Raw genomic sequence first — 17,613 nt, forward strand, 5'->3', positions numbered from 1 at the left:
GTGAGAGTAAAATAATTAATCCAGATGTTACTACTAATAATTATTATTTAATGTATATATAATTAATCGGCATTGTGATTTTACAATACTTTACACGGTGATGTACCGTTAAACCAGTGGCGGCGCCAGGAAGTTTTTTTTCGGGGGACACTGAGGGGGACAAAATCACCAAACTTTGCGCAAAATTACAGCAAAATATGAAAATTTTCGTAATTTTGGGTTCTTACTGGGGGAAAACAGGGGAGGCAATAGTTCTGACTGGGGGAATTTGCCCCCTCATGCCCCCCATGGCGCCGCCACTGCGTCAAACTCATTATGCTGTACACTTAATAATAACGGTACTTTCATCCTACGGCAGGGTAAGGAGAGATGGAGAGGGGGAAAGGGTGGGAGGGAGGGAGAGAGTATGGGGAGGTAACGAGCGAGAGGGGGGAGAGAGACGGAGAGTATGGGGAGGTAACGAGCGAGAGGGGGAGGGGAGGCGAGAGAGGGAGAGGAAAAAGCGACAGACTTATATCATCAAAATCCATTCGCGGATTTTGGAAATTGTTTAACTTGTTTTCATTTTTTTAACATCTGAAAATAACCGGTTTTAAAATACATTGGATATTTTTTCGCAGTGTATTATTTAGTGAATAGTTTAAGAAATTCAGTCAAGGGAAATACACTGTCTATACAATATGATGGTATTTTGTTGAAATATAGAATATACGTATGGAATGTATAAAAAATGGCACAAAAGTGACCTTAAAATATACGCAGCAAAGTGGTAATCTCCTAAAACAAACCCTCAAATACAAATTAATGAATAAATCTATAATGTTGATGATGATGACATTATCATTATACTATAATTTAAAATGTAATTCTGGTTTTAGATATGATAGACCTTAGTCCGCAATTTGTAAAAGAAACAATGTTGAGACACCTTGGCATGTTTGAAGTACTTTATGAAATCTCCAAAAACCATGCTGATTAAAACACTTTTGATATCGGATCCATTACTTTTAAAATATTGATTACATGAAGAATCTGGCTGGGATTTAGTTTGAGAGATCATCATAGACTACACTTCCTGAAAGAAACAAATCTAAGGTTGAGAGCCAGAAAGCCTTAAGGGATCTAAAATGAGCGTTTATTGCGTTTCGACAGTATTTTTTTGGGACATGAGAGCACCTCAGACCTATCGAATTGCATTCTGAATACGAAGCATGTCTTTCTGATATCAAATAATTTTCATTTTTGAAAATCACAATATAATACAAATTTTATGACAAATTATAAAAATTTGATATTTTTCAAATTTTTGATATATAACAGTCCTCGAAGTAAATTATAAAAATCTAATGACATATTCTTAAAGTGTATGTAGCAGGAAGGAAAAGCCGACGGTCAATTGAAAATTTTGACCTTTCATATTGAAGATATGGATTTTTTCCCCAAAAGACCTAATTTTTTTGGTGTTTTGGGAAAAAAATCCATATCTTCAATACGAAAGGTCAACATTTTCAATTGATCGTCGGCTTTTTCATCCCACCTACATACACTTAAAGTATAAATCATCAGATTTATAAAGTTTACTTCAAGTACTGTTAAATATCAAAATATCAATTTTAATGATTTGCCATAAAATGTGTATTAAATTGCGAATTTCAAAAATCAAAATTATTTGATATCAGAATGACATTCTTCGTATTCAGAATGCAATTCGATATGTCTGATGTGCTCTAATGTCCCACAATAAATACTGTCCAAACGTTCATACCCCAGCCCTTAACTCACAAAGAAATCCTTTCTGAGTTAAGGCTTTCTGGCTCTCGACCCTCGAAATGTGTGGGCGGTGAACATGGTGAAGAAAAGGTCACATTACATTACATGGAAATTTGGAGTACTATTCCTTAAAACAAGCTCATAGCGCGTAAAACAGAAAATGCTGAATCATATGAATAGTAAAGAGAACTTGTGAAGAGAAAAGAGGAAGGGTTCTTTTTCAAATCAGACGTAACGTGCTTTTGTGAGTCATAGCTGAACGGCAGTCAAGATTTAATATTATGTATTATATTTCTAATTGTTAGATATACCGAGTTTTGGAATTCTGTAACTTACTTTTTGCAACTTTGCTACGTTGCGTCTGGAACCACCATACTTCATCAGGCAACTGACCCGCTGGACTGGTTATGTGATAGACGGCTAGGTATCATCTTGATGGCCCATCGTCGTATCTCATGCATGGGACCGGGCCATCAAGATGATACCTAGCCGTCTATCACATAACCTGTCCAGCGGGTCAGTTGCCTGATGAAGTCTGGTGGTTCCAGACGCAACGTAGCGAAGTTGCAAAAAGTAAGTTCCAGTTTTATATTTAATTCCAAAACTCTGTAGAAAACTACTGGATGACTAAGAACATTTAATCATCTGTTAGATATACCCTTAACAATACTTAACCATACTAATATTTGCGTGGGTGCAATATGTTTTCCTTGATTGAACCACATGTTGATGTTGAACAATGTTGTTGTTGTTGTTGTTAGTGTTTTGAATTAATGCCATTGTTCTCTGAATATTGACAAGCTTTGATACTTGAATGTAATGCATAATTATAAAGTGGGGATTTCTGTTAGGCTTCATACCATTTTCTCAATTCATCAAATTCAAAATATTTCCCGCATATGAATCACAATTTACATCTAGATTTAGGTTATTTATAATTTAGATAGTCAGTAGTCACAGGTTCCAATCAAATTGCCTGTGAGGACTTGTTAACTGTTATAAGACTTTAGAAAACTGGGCGGCCATCCGAACCATACGTATTATGTAATGACTTTTAAAGTCATGCGTAGAATAATCAGAATTATTTAGACCTGGATCTAGCACCACTGCCTATGCACCCCCAGCCAGGACTAAACCAAACCAACTTTATAGGTTCCATTTTCGTTGAAATCGGAGTACTTTCAGCAGTCGTCTTAGGGTATTTAAATAAAGGCACTTAATTTAATGCCCACGTGACCAGATGGGCGCTGACATTGCAGCTACTAGACAGGATGTCTGGAAAAGTGACCTTTGGCACAGCGGGTGGTCTTCCTGTGTATTTCAATTGGAAACGCAGGATATATGTCCAAATTTTCTAGCAAATTTGTCATTTTGTTTTGCAACTTTGTAGTATTATTGTAAGCATTTCCGTCGATAACCTTTTCACCGTCGGTAAAAACTTCCTAAATTTAGTTATTGAAAACATCTAAGAACCATAAAAAGTTGGTTTGAGTTATAGTCCTGGAAGGATGCACAAAGGCAGCGGTGTTAGTCGGATTGGGTCAAGTTTAAAACATTTTAGTGTTGATCCTGTTTCTAAGGATGTTATATTTTAATATTTAATGCTATGTATATATTTCAAATGGTGCAATTGAAATAATTAGATATTATACTTGTCTTTCATTTCTATATTTGTTACTTGTAGAATCGATGCAAATAAAATGGTTGTGAAAAGAAAATCTTGATTTTCGATTAATTTTGATTCTTATCTAGTGTAGCAATATTGTTATATACAACGTGTTGTTTTATGTTGGAAGAAAACAAAGTTTTCAACAGGAACAGGAACACTTTCGAAAACATACCCATTTCTATAAATCAATATGCGCAGAAACCTAATTTCCTTGGTTTCTAGTCCGAACCTTTCATCCTTTGGTTTTTACTGCAAACATTAGGTGTGTGTATTTAAAATAAATACTGTTATTTCTGTCCAAAATTTCAAGATTACTACATTCACAAGTCCTGTACACAGGCGTGAAAAAGATGATTATTTCAAATGTGGTGTCATTGTTGAAGAGAAGAGAATAAAGTAGCTATCCGTTGATATGTAACACGATATGAACATGTCACAAATAATCTGAGATATAGATGCTTGAAGAAACTTTCCAAAGTTTTGTTGTGGAGCTTATTTATTTAAAGCGGACATACGACAAGAAATATATGCCGTTGACTTGCACAATCTACATAATTTTATTATATTATGTGAGGTGAAGTTCTTCAAACCTTTAAAATAACACTTTCGCTTCTGTTTTTTGTAAGGAATCATTTTGTTCTCATCAAAAATTCCCCATTTTCAGTGATTATGGATCAGACTGGCACATACAAATACAACATTATAACATGTACAATATCCACCTAATGTGTGGTTTAATTAATGCTTTAAAACTAAAAGGTCCATAAAACTATAAGTTCTTGTAATATCTATAAGATACAATGATAATTTGGAAGAGGCTTATCTAATTATTTTGATGAGCTTTACTGAGGGCAAAGAAAAACTATTTGTCTATTACAGTATATCCAAAAAACAAAAAACAAAAACAAAAAACACAAACAAAAAACAAAACATAGCCTCCACACACAAAACCACTCCACTTTACAGTAGTCGTCATAACCTTTATTTACAGCATTGAAGGTGTTGCTGTTGTACTTTTGCTAGAAGTTTCATAAAAATCCAGTTGTTCGTTTTTAAGATATGACCCTGGCGAACAAGTAACACGCAGGATCCATTATACCATATTTGGGCACTAACATGAAGACGGCATTGTGCGCACACAATGGACCAACATTTTATTGCGTCAATTATTCCTTTCCAAAACGACTTGCACTGGATCAGATATTAATTTTGAATATTATCTTTCACCGCCGTATGTCAGTGTTCAGTGTAGAGTTTTGCGTTTGTTGTGTGGCCCACTGTACAGAATTGCCTTGTTGTGCGCTTTTTGTTGATAGTTTTGGGGAAGTGAAAAACAAAAAACAAAAACAAAAAACAAAAACAAAACACCCCCCCCACACACACACACCCCTACACCCCACCACAAACCGCGTTCCGCAATTACCGTATGTTTTAATCTGTCGCATACGACGCAATATGTAGGTTATGTGGCAAACCCTATTTTCTGACTAACATTGGTTGGTGTAAAATACATTCTGGGCTCCCTTTGGAACAAAAACATACAAAAAAGGCTCAAATACACCCTCTAGTAAATACAAAAAGAACAACACGGACCTTAATAAACATTAATCGAAACAGTATATACAGTCAATTATATTAAAACCTTGACCCAGTCTATTTTGTATTTGATGTCATGTCTTGTGTGATATCTGCAACGGTCCAACGAACACGATGACTTTGTACTTAAAAGGCAGGTCTTTTATTTCAGGCAACTTGAAAGGAAACTCACCTGCATCAGGAAGTATGAACATAATAATATTCCACACTGACTCAAAATAGTGTACTGTGTGAGTATACCATGGTATATCATATCGGTTAATAGGAGCTCATAATCATATCACTGATACAAGTAACTGTCAACGTGGAACCAGTTTAAAGAGGATTATTATGCGATTTTTATCTTGAAGAAATCTTCAGGGAAGAAACTTTTGAAAGTATAAGTGAGGAAAGTCGCGTTAAGTGAGGGAAGTCGAGTTACCATCTTCTTACGACATTAATTTCAACTTCAAGTAAGTTATTTATATGAATTACGTATAATGATCTAATCTATTGTTGTTGTTGTTGTGGTTTATTCCGTTTTATGAAAATTAGGTGATATGGTATGTAATTGACTACCTTTATTAAAACCATGTTCCATTCTGTTTTCACGAAGAAAGTTATAACTATTTGGTAACGATGAAACTATGATTATACCAATTAATTCGTCATTAAAGGTAGATTAGGTATTGTTGGTCGAAGCAGCAAAAAAAACCGAGTTTCATTATCTAAATCAATATATTATTGAAATATAACACTTTGATGTTTTGCAACAGTTCATTCTACAAATCATATACTTTGAAAACTTGTTTGATTTATTGTTGTAAATGAGTTATGTACGTTTTACAAAAGTGTTGTTGTTTCAGCATAACTCAAGAACACAGGACCTACAAAAGTAAACATCTCAAAAAAGTAACTAACCCCCTTAAATAATGGCCATTATTCAAAAAGGCTTTTGTCTAACACACGCGTCGCGTCACGTCACGTCACGTCACGTCACGTCGCGTCGCGTCACGTCACGTCACGTTAATATCTTCTTAAAAGTTACAAACAAGTCATACGGATTCAGTTCACGATTTCGTTTAGTTTTTCCCGGGGTGTTTCCGCATCGAACCCGTCATTATCCCAGGCCCACAGTGAAATGGTTATCGGCGTGGCGATTGCTGACGGCCGCACACCACCAAATAAGCCCCATCGAAATGCACGTAAAAGGGCAAACAGATTCGCGATTTTACCTTCCATGAATTTCCAGACACGATCATTTATTTTAAAAATGACTTTTTTTTATGGCAAAAGATTTACTTGTATTTGTATGAAAAAATATTCCTTATTAATTTTACTTGGCCTATACAAATGTAGGTCCTACCAGCTTTAAACCACGATGAGTAGGTCAAAGGTCAAATTAGGGTCATGGTCACACAACATTAATGGGGGTGGTCAGTGATTATTGTGACCAAGCCTGGTCAAAATCCGATGTAGTATACGGGTGCTAGACTCATTTTGAAATGTTGCCAGAAAGAAGAAAAATGACCTTTGACCCCTTATTTGTGTACATCCTATATGAAGCATGAGTAGGGGATTCTTCTAAAATATTTTGGTGGAAATCGGCTTAATCGTCTAGAAGCCTTAGTATTTTTGTGTGAAAAAAATCACATTTTCAACTATATAATCAAGGTCAAAGGTCAAATTGGGGTACAGACCATAAATGGGAGTGGTCAGTGGTCATTCTGACCAAGTTTGGTTAAAATCCAACTTAGTATGTGGATGTTATAGCGATTTGAAATGTTGCCAGAAGAAAGAAATGCGGGTGAAAGAAAGCATTTGGCAACATTTGTTGCCAAATGCAAAACGGAGAGCAAAAGACAACCGAGACGAGAGCAAATATCCCCTACTGCGAATTATATGACCAGCTATTTACACCGCCATCAAAGAAGACCAAATAATACCGCATCATATACCTCACAGATTCTGCAAAATGGCTAACGTGTTTTATAAGTCTGAAACACGCGAATGAGGTAGCTTATTTTGTTTTGATAGGCCATTTTCACGTGTGTTTCAGTGGGAGCATTATTTAGTGGTGTGCGCACTGTACGTAGCCTCCGTCGCAGGCTACTCGTGTTTTATCACACTCATAGTTTGAGAAAAGCGAAAACTTACCGCCTGCCAAAGAGGCTATACTAAACTAGGATACGGGCTGTGGTTTAAAAGTAGTTCCAGCAATCCCGATTATTTTATTCATTGAAGCTTTGCTGTGCTTTGCGGCATTGATGAAAAGCTGGAATTCCATGGACTATTTCACGGACTATTTATCACGTAGGGAGATAAGGGTAATTGTGGAGTTAATAATTTATTATGAACTTTTGATAACATTTCAACGTGACGCGACGTGACGCGACGTGACGCGACGTGACGCGACGTGACGTGACGCGACGTGACGCGACGCGTGTGTTAGATAAAAGCCTTCAAAAATGGGCTATTTATTACAAATCTGTAAAATGCGTTGAAAGCAGAATTTATTTCTGCGCATTTTGACACCTGATTTGATACAATAGCCCAGAAAACAATAAAACACCGGTCAATTTAATGTAGTGAGGTCCAGATTTGAATGTTGCACTTACATACAAATTTTTACAATACAAAAACACTCAGATGTCATTGCACATATTTCCTTCCATTACACTGAATGCAAAATCAATAGAATTTACTGCAACTTTCAAATCGTGGGCTACATTGATTTAAATGTACGCTGTGACGTCAATATTTAGTCAATTGCTACAAATGAGGTGTCAAAATATGCAGAAATAAATTCTGCTTCCAACGCATTTTACAGATTTGTAATTCAATCACCCGTTTTTGAATAATGGTCGTTATTTAAGGGGGGTTAGTTACTTTTTTTGAGATGTTTATATCTGTGATATATGAATTCCTCTACATACTCGCTATGAAATGAATAATGCAATTTTCGCCAAAGTTCACTACCATTTGCAAGATGCTGTGAACTACCAAATCGCAACAGTTTAAAATAATTGCTAACCATGCTATATAACCTTACGTTCTAAATACAGTTATTACATTCATATAGTTGTTGTTAACAATGGCAATAATACTATATACCCTAAGGGACGATTAGATCCAATTTCTATATCTGGTCATCCTTGCCATTGGAAAGAGTTCACTACGATCTGTTTATTTTAAAAAGAAATCCCAATGTTTCTAGTTTGTCACATTTATACCCATGGTTTCTAGTGATTATGATATGTTTCTACTGAGCGTGCGGATTTTTGACGCGCTATTTTCTGGGTACAAAATATCGAAGAAACTACCTCCGTATATATCATTTTACTGGATCTATTTGGAATGGCTATTGTTATTATCACATTGTTTCTAGATAATAAAAGTATTGTTTCAATTGTCAAGCTGGTCAAATGTTGCTTTGTAAGTCTTTTCCAGAAATGCTTAAAAGTCTAGAAAATTCAACTTGAATCGTGGCTTTGTCATATTGTAGTGGTACCTAGATGTTCTTGGAATAGTGGCGATGCTTTCGATTTGCACCGAATAGAGGCCTTTCAGTATTTGAGTAATCGCAATTATCGCGTTGTTCAGTGAATTATTGATAATAAATCAATTTAAATTTTTTGATTGTAGCAAGGAACAATACTTTTTGTAACATAAAGAGATCGGTTAACCTGACGTAGGAGTTCAACATTCCACATTTTGAGCCATTGAGTCATTACTTGTGGCATTAATGAACATTTTAAGTCATTGTGGTCATATGTCAAAGAGGAACAATCATACATAATGCATAGATGAAAATATGTTTGATGGTATCAAACATAATAATAGTAATGTGTTGTAATTTTATGTGCTGTAATGTGCTGTAATGTAATGTAATGTAATGTAATACAATGTAATGTAATGTAAAGTAATGTAAAGTAATGTAATGTAATGTAATGTAATGTAATGTAATGTAATGTAATGTAATGTAATGTAATGTAATGTAATGCAATGCAATGTAATATAATGCAATGCAATGCAATGCAATGCAATGCAATGTAATGTAATGTAAAGTAATGTAAATTAATACAATGTAATGTAATGCAATGTAATGCAATGCAATGCAATGCAATGCAATGCAATGCAATGCAATGCAATGCAATGCAATGCAATGCAATGCAATGCAATGTAATGTAATGTAATGTAATGTAAAGTAATGTAAATTAATGTAATGTAATGTAATTAATGTAATTGTAATGTAATGCAATGCAATGCAATGCAATGCAATGCAATGCAATGTAATACAATGCAATATAATGAAATGCAATGCAACGCAATGTAACGCAATTTAATGTAATGTGTATGTTCAAACAACAACTAATATACATTCACAGATAAAATCAATGTTCAGTGGCGCATGAAAGTTACATAGAATAACACTCTTTAAATTTGCAGCTGCTTTGAAGACTATGGGAAATGAGTTTCAAAGTACAGGAGTTATAGCAAGTAAATGAATGAAGACCTTAATTACGTATAGGCATGAGAATTTTCCTGCTTTTGCAGGATTTCCTGCTTTTTTGTGGTCCAAATTTTCGCACTTTCTTTTAATTTCAGCCCGTTTTTGGCCTTTTTTAGCCTCATTTCGTGCGCTTTTTCAGGCTTTTTAAACTTTCAGGTTTTTTCATGGATGATCATTCTCATGCCTGATTACGAGAAAGCATGCATTAATGTGTGAAATATATCTTGGTTGATGAACGAAGGGAACGGGAAGAATTATACGCACAAATGAGGCGAATGGGATGGCAGGGCCACTTGCTTCTTCCAACTTCAACGATCTTGGGTCAATGAAGCAACTTTTTCTGGCTGCAGTATTCCATCAAGATCATGCATCCAACGGTCTCTATTGTTGTTTTTGTACCTTCTTTCTAGACCCTGGAAACGCTAAATAAATTGGATATTTCTTATAAGAAATTGGCAAATCTAAATGTTTGGGATGTAAAAAACATGTTCTCAGTGATTCCAAATAGAGATCCAGCTTTCAGTGTTTCTAGATGATCTGAGAAACTGCACTGAAATGTTGGTGCAATATAGTGTTAACCATGAAAATAGAAGTGAGTCACTTAGATAATCATTCTCAACAAAAATCAGTTCATTCTCAACAAAAATCATCTGATCATTGCACTTATCAACACTATGTGTTATATAATCAGGAATACCAATGATTATCTAAGTGACTTCCAGTTTTAGCCATAAACAAAAAAATGAAGCAACTTGGTCTGGCTGCAGTATTCCATCAAGATCATGCATCCAACGGTCTCTGAACATACTGTAATCATGGTAATGTAATGTACAATGTATTGTTATATACGATGTAATCTTTGGCTACTATTTCAGAGAGTTAAATTTCTAAAATAAACGAGACAACTAGAGTGTTGTTTCTCAAAGGAGGGATTTCACCGCCACAAAAAACCGTTTATCCTCTTTTTTTAGACAAATTTTCATTCCAAAAAGGATTGTCCCTTGTATGGTTCCTTGGGAGTTTCAATCTTACATTAATACAATGAATTGTAATGTAATGTATAAATGTCATTATCATCAGTCGACTGCGGAACAGGCGACCACAAGTTTCCTCCAACTTCTGTGATCTTGTGCTAATGAAACAACTTTGTCTGGCTGCAGCATTCCATCAAGATCACCCAACAGGCTCTGAACATACATACTGCAAAATCAGTGTGGGTTGTCGTCAGGGTTTCCTTGGTGGTAGAACATAAAGGGCACATTCCTACACAGGCTCTGATCCGGGATCAGAGGAGTATTGTTGCTAAGCTTGTAGATGGTTTCATTCGGCATACCCTCTACATGCTTGATATGAAGCATGATCCTATATGAAGATGTAGCAAAAGCATTGATTTAGCTTTCCACATCTTTGGTAATAACCAATGACTCACAGCCAGAAAGGAGCTCACAGCTATATGTAGGGAAGGACTTCTCCAGAGGCGTCCCAGTTTACAAAATGCTGCCCAGTCCATATCTAAGGCTTTGCGTCTCTTCTAATCCCCCGGAACTGGGACCCATCATGAAACCCAAGCATTGCCAAGTACTTGAAGTCAGAAACATGGTTAATGGTAATACCATAAACTTCAAGACCAGGCTGAAGATGAAAGTTTGAAGTCATATGTATTCCGTCTTGAAAGTACTGATGACAAGACATGCAATCTTGGAAAAAAGTACTTGGAACACTTGGCACGCTTTGTCGTAATTCCATGCAAAATTTGTTATGATCATGGAACTTAGAGCAAAGTCTGGGTTATTTTACATTTTCGCTGATATCATTTTGACCGACGTGGATAGATGACAATTCCGGAGTCTACTCCAGAAGTGGAATTCTTCAGTAGGTGAATGTAGTCTATAATGATAATAAACATCATCGCTTTAGAACGCCAGTTGTTATTTGGAAAGGTGCTGACACTGACCAGTACCTAAATCGGGATACCACAATGTAGCAATACAGAAAACATAACTATTGATGAAATCGAAGGCTTTCTTGAAGTCGACAAAAGTGATTGTATGATAGCGTTTCATGATCCTCTTCAGAATATCATTTGCTGAGCACAAAATCTGAAACTAGCCTGGTTGTTTCCTAGCAATATATTAAGTTCAATCATATTCATAAGGATTTTATTGCATACTTTTGCGATACTAGACATGCAAGTGTAATGTAATGTAATGTAAGCGTAATATAATGTAATGTAATGTAATATAATGCAATGCAATGCAATGTAATGTAATGTAATGTAATGCAATGCAATGCAATGCAATGCAATGGAATGCAATGCACTGCAATGCAATGTAATATAATGCAATACAATGCAATGCAATGCAATGTAAGGTAATGTAATGTTATGTAAGGTATGGTAATGTAATTTGTAATGTAATGTAATGCAATGCAATGCAATGCAATGCAATGCAATGTACTGATTGCTGCTGTTTTAGGCCTTTTGTTTGTTCATTCACGATTCAGGCATTCTGTTTTGTATATGTTTTTGTAAAGTGCTTTGATCAGGTTCTGGTGCGCTATATATTAAGGTTAGCAACTAAATTTATTTTAAACTGTTGCGATTTGGTAATTCACAGCATCTTACAAATGGTAGCGAGCTTTGACAAAAATTGCATTGATCATTTCATAGCGAGTGTGTAGAAGAATTCAAATATCACAGATACACTTTTGTAGGTCCTGTGGTTCTTGAGTTATGTTTTAAAGCGGGCTGAAACAACAATACTTTTGGAAAATGTACATAACTCATTCACAACATGACAACAATAAATCAAGCAAGTTTTCAAAGTATATGATTTGTAGAATGAACTCTTGCAAAACATCAAAGTGTTATTTTTCAAGAATATATTAATTTAGATAATGAATGAAAATTGTTTTGGCTGCTTCGACCAACAATACCTAGTCTACCCTTAAGTGATATTTATTATTATTTTTAATATAATGTAATGTAATGTATTGTAATGTAATGAAATGTAATGTAATGTAATGTAATGTAATGTAATGTAATGTAATGTAATGTAATGTAATGTAATGTAATGTAATGTAGGTGCCCAATGCGATGTGATGTATAATGTAGATCTAATAAAAATTCCATTTAAAGGGAAAGCCAGCTTCAATGCAGAAGATGCCTTGTAATTAGTTTGGGTGGTGGCATTTTTAGGATCACTCTTTTTATGATCCATCATGTTTCATGACAGTCCACCAAACCATCAATGATGAGAACATGCACACAGAAACAGCAAACCAAACAACTCCTATAACTTCCTGTCAATTAATTACTCCAAATTGTTCTGTCTTTTTGTCTTTTCTGCCTTTTAGGCTACCCTTAGCTCATTATTAATATAAAGAAATACAGTTTTTAGTTAATTGGCTAAAACTGCCATCCTACTGCCTTATACATGCACATTAATTTTATATTAATTCGCAATTTATACTTAATATAGCACATTATAAAATGTATAAAGACTGATATTGTTCAATTATAATAGGCCTACATGTATATAAATTATACCCATATCAAAAATAGGCCCTGAAATTGCATCGAATTTTTCCCATTGAAAAGACAAAACTGATGTTTAAGATATAAATTATTTCATAAATGACATTTTGAGTCATTTTTATCCATAAAACGATACAGATTATAGGATATTTTTACTTTGACTTTTACGTCCATAAAGGTTTTAATCATGTTATCAATACACTCACATCTCATGCTGTGCTGATCTCCAGGAGGTCTGCGAATGTAAATCTAAGAACGCCTGATAACAAGGATTCTATAATTTTCTTTCGTTGATATGCTGTGGAAACTATTATAGGCCTGGCATGAACTTTTAATGTCATATTTCCTTCAAACCATAACTTTTGAAATTCTCACTCGTTTTCATTCGTTGAAACGGCAAAACATACTTTCTTTTTTCTTACAAATCCAATAACAGGTCTATTATATATTTTCACCATAAAAAGTTCCGCAAAGTAATTCAAACCAATGCTAGTACCCCGTAATCTCTTTAGCAAACAAAGACGATCTCCGAATTAGATCATAGCCAGCTAACGCTGGCGAAAATATAATGCACACTAATGTAATATGGCTATAGCGAGTGCAGAACAAAGTTAAGAACAACTAACATGACTAATGAAAAAGCACACCTGAGATGAATATTCCAGAAATAAAGTTACGCAGAAGTAAAGTATCTGCAGCACTATCTTATGCAAGCAATAACGATTTAAAGAAAGAAATATTTTTTGAAAAACCACTTCCTTTTGTATTCTATAGATAAATTGTTCATAACACAGCATGGTACAACCAACTAAGATTGTATTTCTTTATTTGTTTATTTGTTTACTGACATTCGCTCAATCCGTATCTTAGTCATAACACGGAAGATTGTATATTTTATGCCCTGGGTTTTGAAATGATAATAATTGTTCGTATGGTCTGAAACACTTGGGTGAACATTATCAGGGCAATCATTGTATTTTTTAATATGAGAACATGTTTCAAATTTACTACATAAAAATAAGGTTTTGCAAAGGACAAAAAGGACATTGTCAACAACATCTAGAAACACTGGAGAATCATTATTCAGTCTACCAACAGCATTACAACGCTGATGAAGGAGAATGGTTTCTCTGAAATATTCGGTTCAAAAAGTGAGCGTTGTTGACCAGTTTTAAAATATACCTTTCATAAAGTTTTGCAGTTGTGATCATAATTACAAATTCAATATCCTTACTTGTCTAGAATTTATATTTCTTTGCTAAGTTATATTGGGTTTACGTGCTGCAATATTGATCTCGTTATGTTTAACCTCCAATTAGCATAATTAGGATAATTAGTAATAATTGCTCTTCTCTTAATTCAAGGATGTTTAACAAGACACGGTCAAGGGTAACTGTTGTTTATCACTTTTTATTTTTGCTCACTTTTTATCATAGACACTGCATTTATTCATACATTGTGATATCAACAATATTATTACGACATGAAAGACTGAAAAACAATTGTAAAGAATACGCTATACTGTGTCTCGTCTCAAGTTGAGAATAACGCCATGTTGGATTTCACAATGGCAGATTAAGGTTAGGAACTATTTTAAACTGTTGCGATTTGGTAGTTCACAGCATCTTGCGAATGGTAGTGAGCTGTGGCAAAAATTGCATTGAGCATTTTATAGCGAGTGTGTAGAAGAATATCATACTTTTGTAGGTCCCGTGGTTTTTGAGTTATGTTGTAAAGAAGGCTGAAACAACAACACTTATGTAAGACGTACATAACGTATTAACAACAATAAATTAAGCAAGTTTTCAAAGTATATGATTTGTAGAATGAACCTTTGCAAAACTTCAAAGTGTTATTTTTCAACAATATATTGATTTATATATGAAAAACGACCAACAATATGGATGCTAAAATCACAAAATACCTCTTTAATTGTTCACTGATTTAAGGAATGGGAATATAAATGGAAAAAAACTTGGATTCAATAAATTAAGGGAAGTGTTTATTCGTAAAGCCGTTTTGATAAAGTATTTAAACTATGAGTCAAGATGAATCAAGAAAGACTACACCTTCCAAAATTTATATTTTCAAACTCTACATGACCAAATTTGGTCAAAAAACCATCTCCATAACCCAACAAACACACAACGTTTTACAGAAAAGGTTTAAATGTCTGGTTAAAGGGTATTGAAACGTTTTAATGACATCCATAAAACATTATGAAAACGTGATATTTAACCGTGTTGACAAAATATTTTACAAAAATGTTTGCCCAAAATATTTCTCAATAATGAGTTAAAAACGTATTCATGATCATATAATCCAATATTTAAATGTTATCAAGAACATTTTTTGTGTTTGCTGGGAATACAGAATACAGAGTGTCCCAAAAAGATTACAGAATATGAACTGCATTTTGCGATGAAGTGTCTTCTAAGGATGGGTTTAAGTTCTGGTCAGATCTGGGGTCTTGTAGCTACCCTGATATCCACATGTACTTCAGCACTTTGTAACTGATTTGAAAAGGAGCTAATGTTGTAGTATGTTGTATGTAAGCGTATGTACTTCGTGAAGCGCAGGCCTTGTGCGCTAGTTGTCAAGTTTTTGATGTTGCTATTTTGTTGTTGTTGTTGTTGTTGATTTTGTTACTCGGTTGTGAGGAAATAGCGTGTTTATTTCCTACCATTATTATTACTTTGTATTATATTTTGTCCCGAATTATGATGACATCGACCCAATGGCAGACCTACTTCCTTATATTGAATAATGGTACTTTTGACACAAATAGGACATTGACTGTCAGTCACTGTCTGCTTCATTGGATTCAATAACGCGAAGATCATAAACATGACAATCTGCTAGGGCGCAGTTCTATGACCCCAATTTGGTTCTCAACTCATAGAATGACCTTTGGATACATTGGGTACAAAAACTCATACTTTTCCACGTGGGGTCAATTTTGAGATATGAAGGTTAAATTATGGTGATTGAACTATGCATTTGCGAATGCGACCATTGTGGCTCATATTGGCATTAATAATACCGACATGACTTTTCACCTGCAACGCGTGAAACAGTTCCCCATTTTGTACACCACAATTAACCACTATAGAATACTTTTACTAAGGGCAAAAAATAGATTTGTCTTTTGTTCCGCGCGCGCATTTGATTTATGCTGCGAGTTTGCACCAGCAAAATGGCATAAGTTGATTTTTTTTTACATTTTAACGAAATTTGGCCAAAAAACGGCTATAAAATCAATGTTCAATTTCAATTTTGTTTCTGTTCGCGCCGCAACTCCGAAATTGTAACGCTAGATGTAGCCTGCTTTATAATATTAGAATTGCATATATTTTGATATTATAAAATATCCAAAATTGGCGTTGTTCAATTTATAAAAAATAAAAGGAAAAACCGCATACCGCATTGGATTTCAAACTCCCATACATGAGACAAAACTATTATTTTGTTCAAATTCTAAGACAGCATATGAAAACCTGAACGCAAGAAGACCGTAAGTCCACTTGGTCCCTCAACATGTATAAACTAAAGTTGTGTATAGATACGTATAGTTTGGTAATGTTTTATACATGTTCAAGGGCCAAAACAAATCTTTCACAACCTTTCATGATGTTTTCACTCTGGAACATGTATTAAATATTATAAAACCCTAAGAAACTACACGTAACTTTAGTGTATATATGTTTCGGGGCCAAGTGGACTTACAGTCTTCTTGCGCTCAGGTCTTCATATACAAGTAAACAAATTAGTAGATACGTTACTTTGGAGGCGTTATTAATGGATTTGAATCAGTTTGCATCCAAAGTAAAACAGCGTATCTGGTGGAAATTATCAGAGCAGATACGCTGTTTTCATTGGGGAGGCGGACTTGTGTTTATAATTGTCCTGCTTTGACATTGTAGTTTTTTGGTTCAACTGATCGTAAGTGCCCTGCGCGCTGACACAAAAGGTCCCGGGCAAAAAGTTCAAGTAGTGACACAAGTTTTTTTCAAAATATCAAGAGCTATCTCAAGAACCACTAATCTATGATATTGGGCTTACTTGTGCTTATATTGATGCATTTTGCATGCTGATTCCAAATAATTATGTTCATGAACATTATACACATCTTAATTTTTTTGAATTTTTAAAGAATTTTTGGAGCGTATCGTCTGCAATTGACACCCGTGTGGATAGGGTTAACATAAGTGCAAGTCATATCGAGGGTTTAGCCCACAAAGGGATATCTGCAATAGCTGCCAGGTGTCATATGCGTGAAATATAGAATGCAGAAATTGTCAAGTTGTCTGTAGGACAGATATTGCAAATAGACCTTTGTTGCGCTAAGCCCTCGATAGATCTTCTTCAGTAGCCCTATATTTAGGTAGAATAATATAGTTATTTCCGGGAGTTATTTTATCAAAGTCAAAGCTAACTTCGTATCATTCGGACACTGCCTTAAAGAGAAGCCCGCCAGAGCAGTTCTTCTGGGGTGAACCAAACCTGCCTGGTTATCAAATTAATCAGTGACAAGGTTATCTCTAAATTTGA

The 17,613-nt window shown here is 34.8% G+C and overlaps 1 protein-coding gene across 3 annotated transcripts in view; it reads left to right on the forward strand.

The window, feature by feature from the left end:
* The first annotated feature begins 5,267 nt into the window (after nucleotides 1–5,267).
* The window catches only part of LOC140165841 (fibronectin-like), a 33,032-nt gene continuing 20,686 nt past the window's right edge, over nucleotides 5,268–17,613 (forward strand). For 2 of the 3 annotated variants that reach the window (XR_011860773.1, XM_072189165.1), the window contains exon 1: nucleotides 5,269–5,487. The gene's annotated coding sequence lies outside the window, so the exon portion shown is untranslated. Of the gene's footprint in view, nucleotides 5,488–17,613 lie in introns of all 3 variants that reach the window. The other variant, XM_072189166.1, reaches the window with a different exon arrangement.

Source organism: Amphiura filiformis, chromosome 12 (assembly GCF_039555335.1).
Source record: "Amphiura filiformis chromosome 12, Afil_fr2py, whole genome shotgun sequence".
In the NCBI taxonomy this organism is placed as follows: Eukaryota; Metazoa; Echinodermata; class Ophiuroidea; order Amphilepidida; family Amphiuridae; genus Amphiura; species Amphiura filiformis.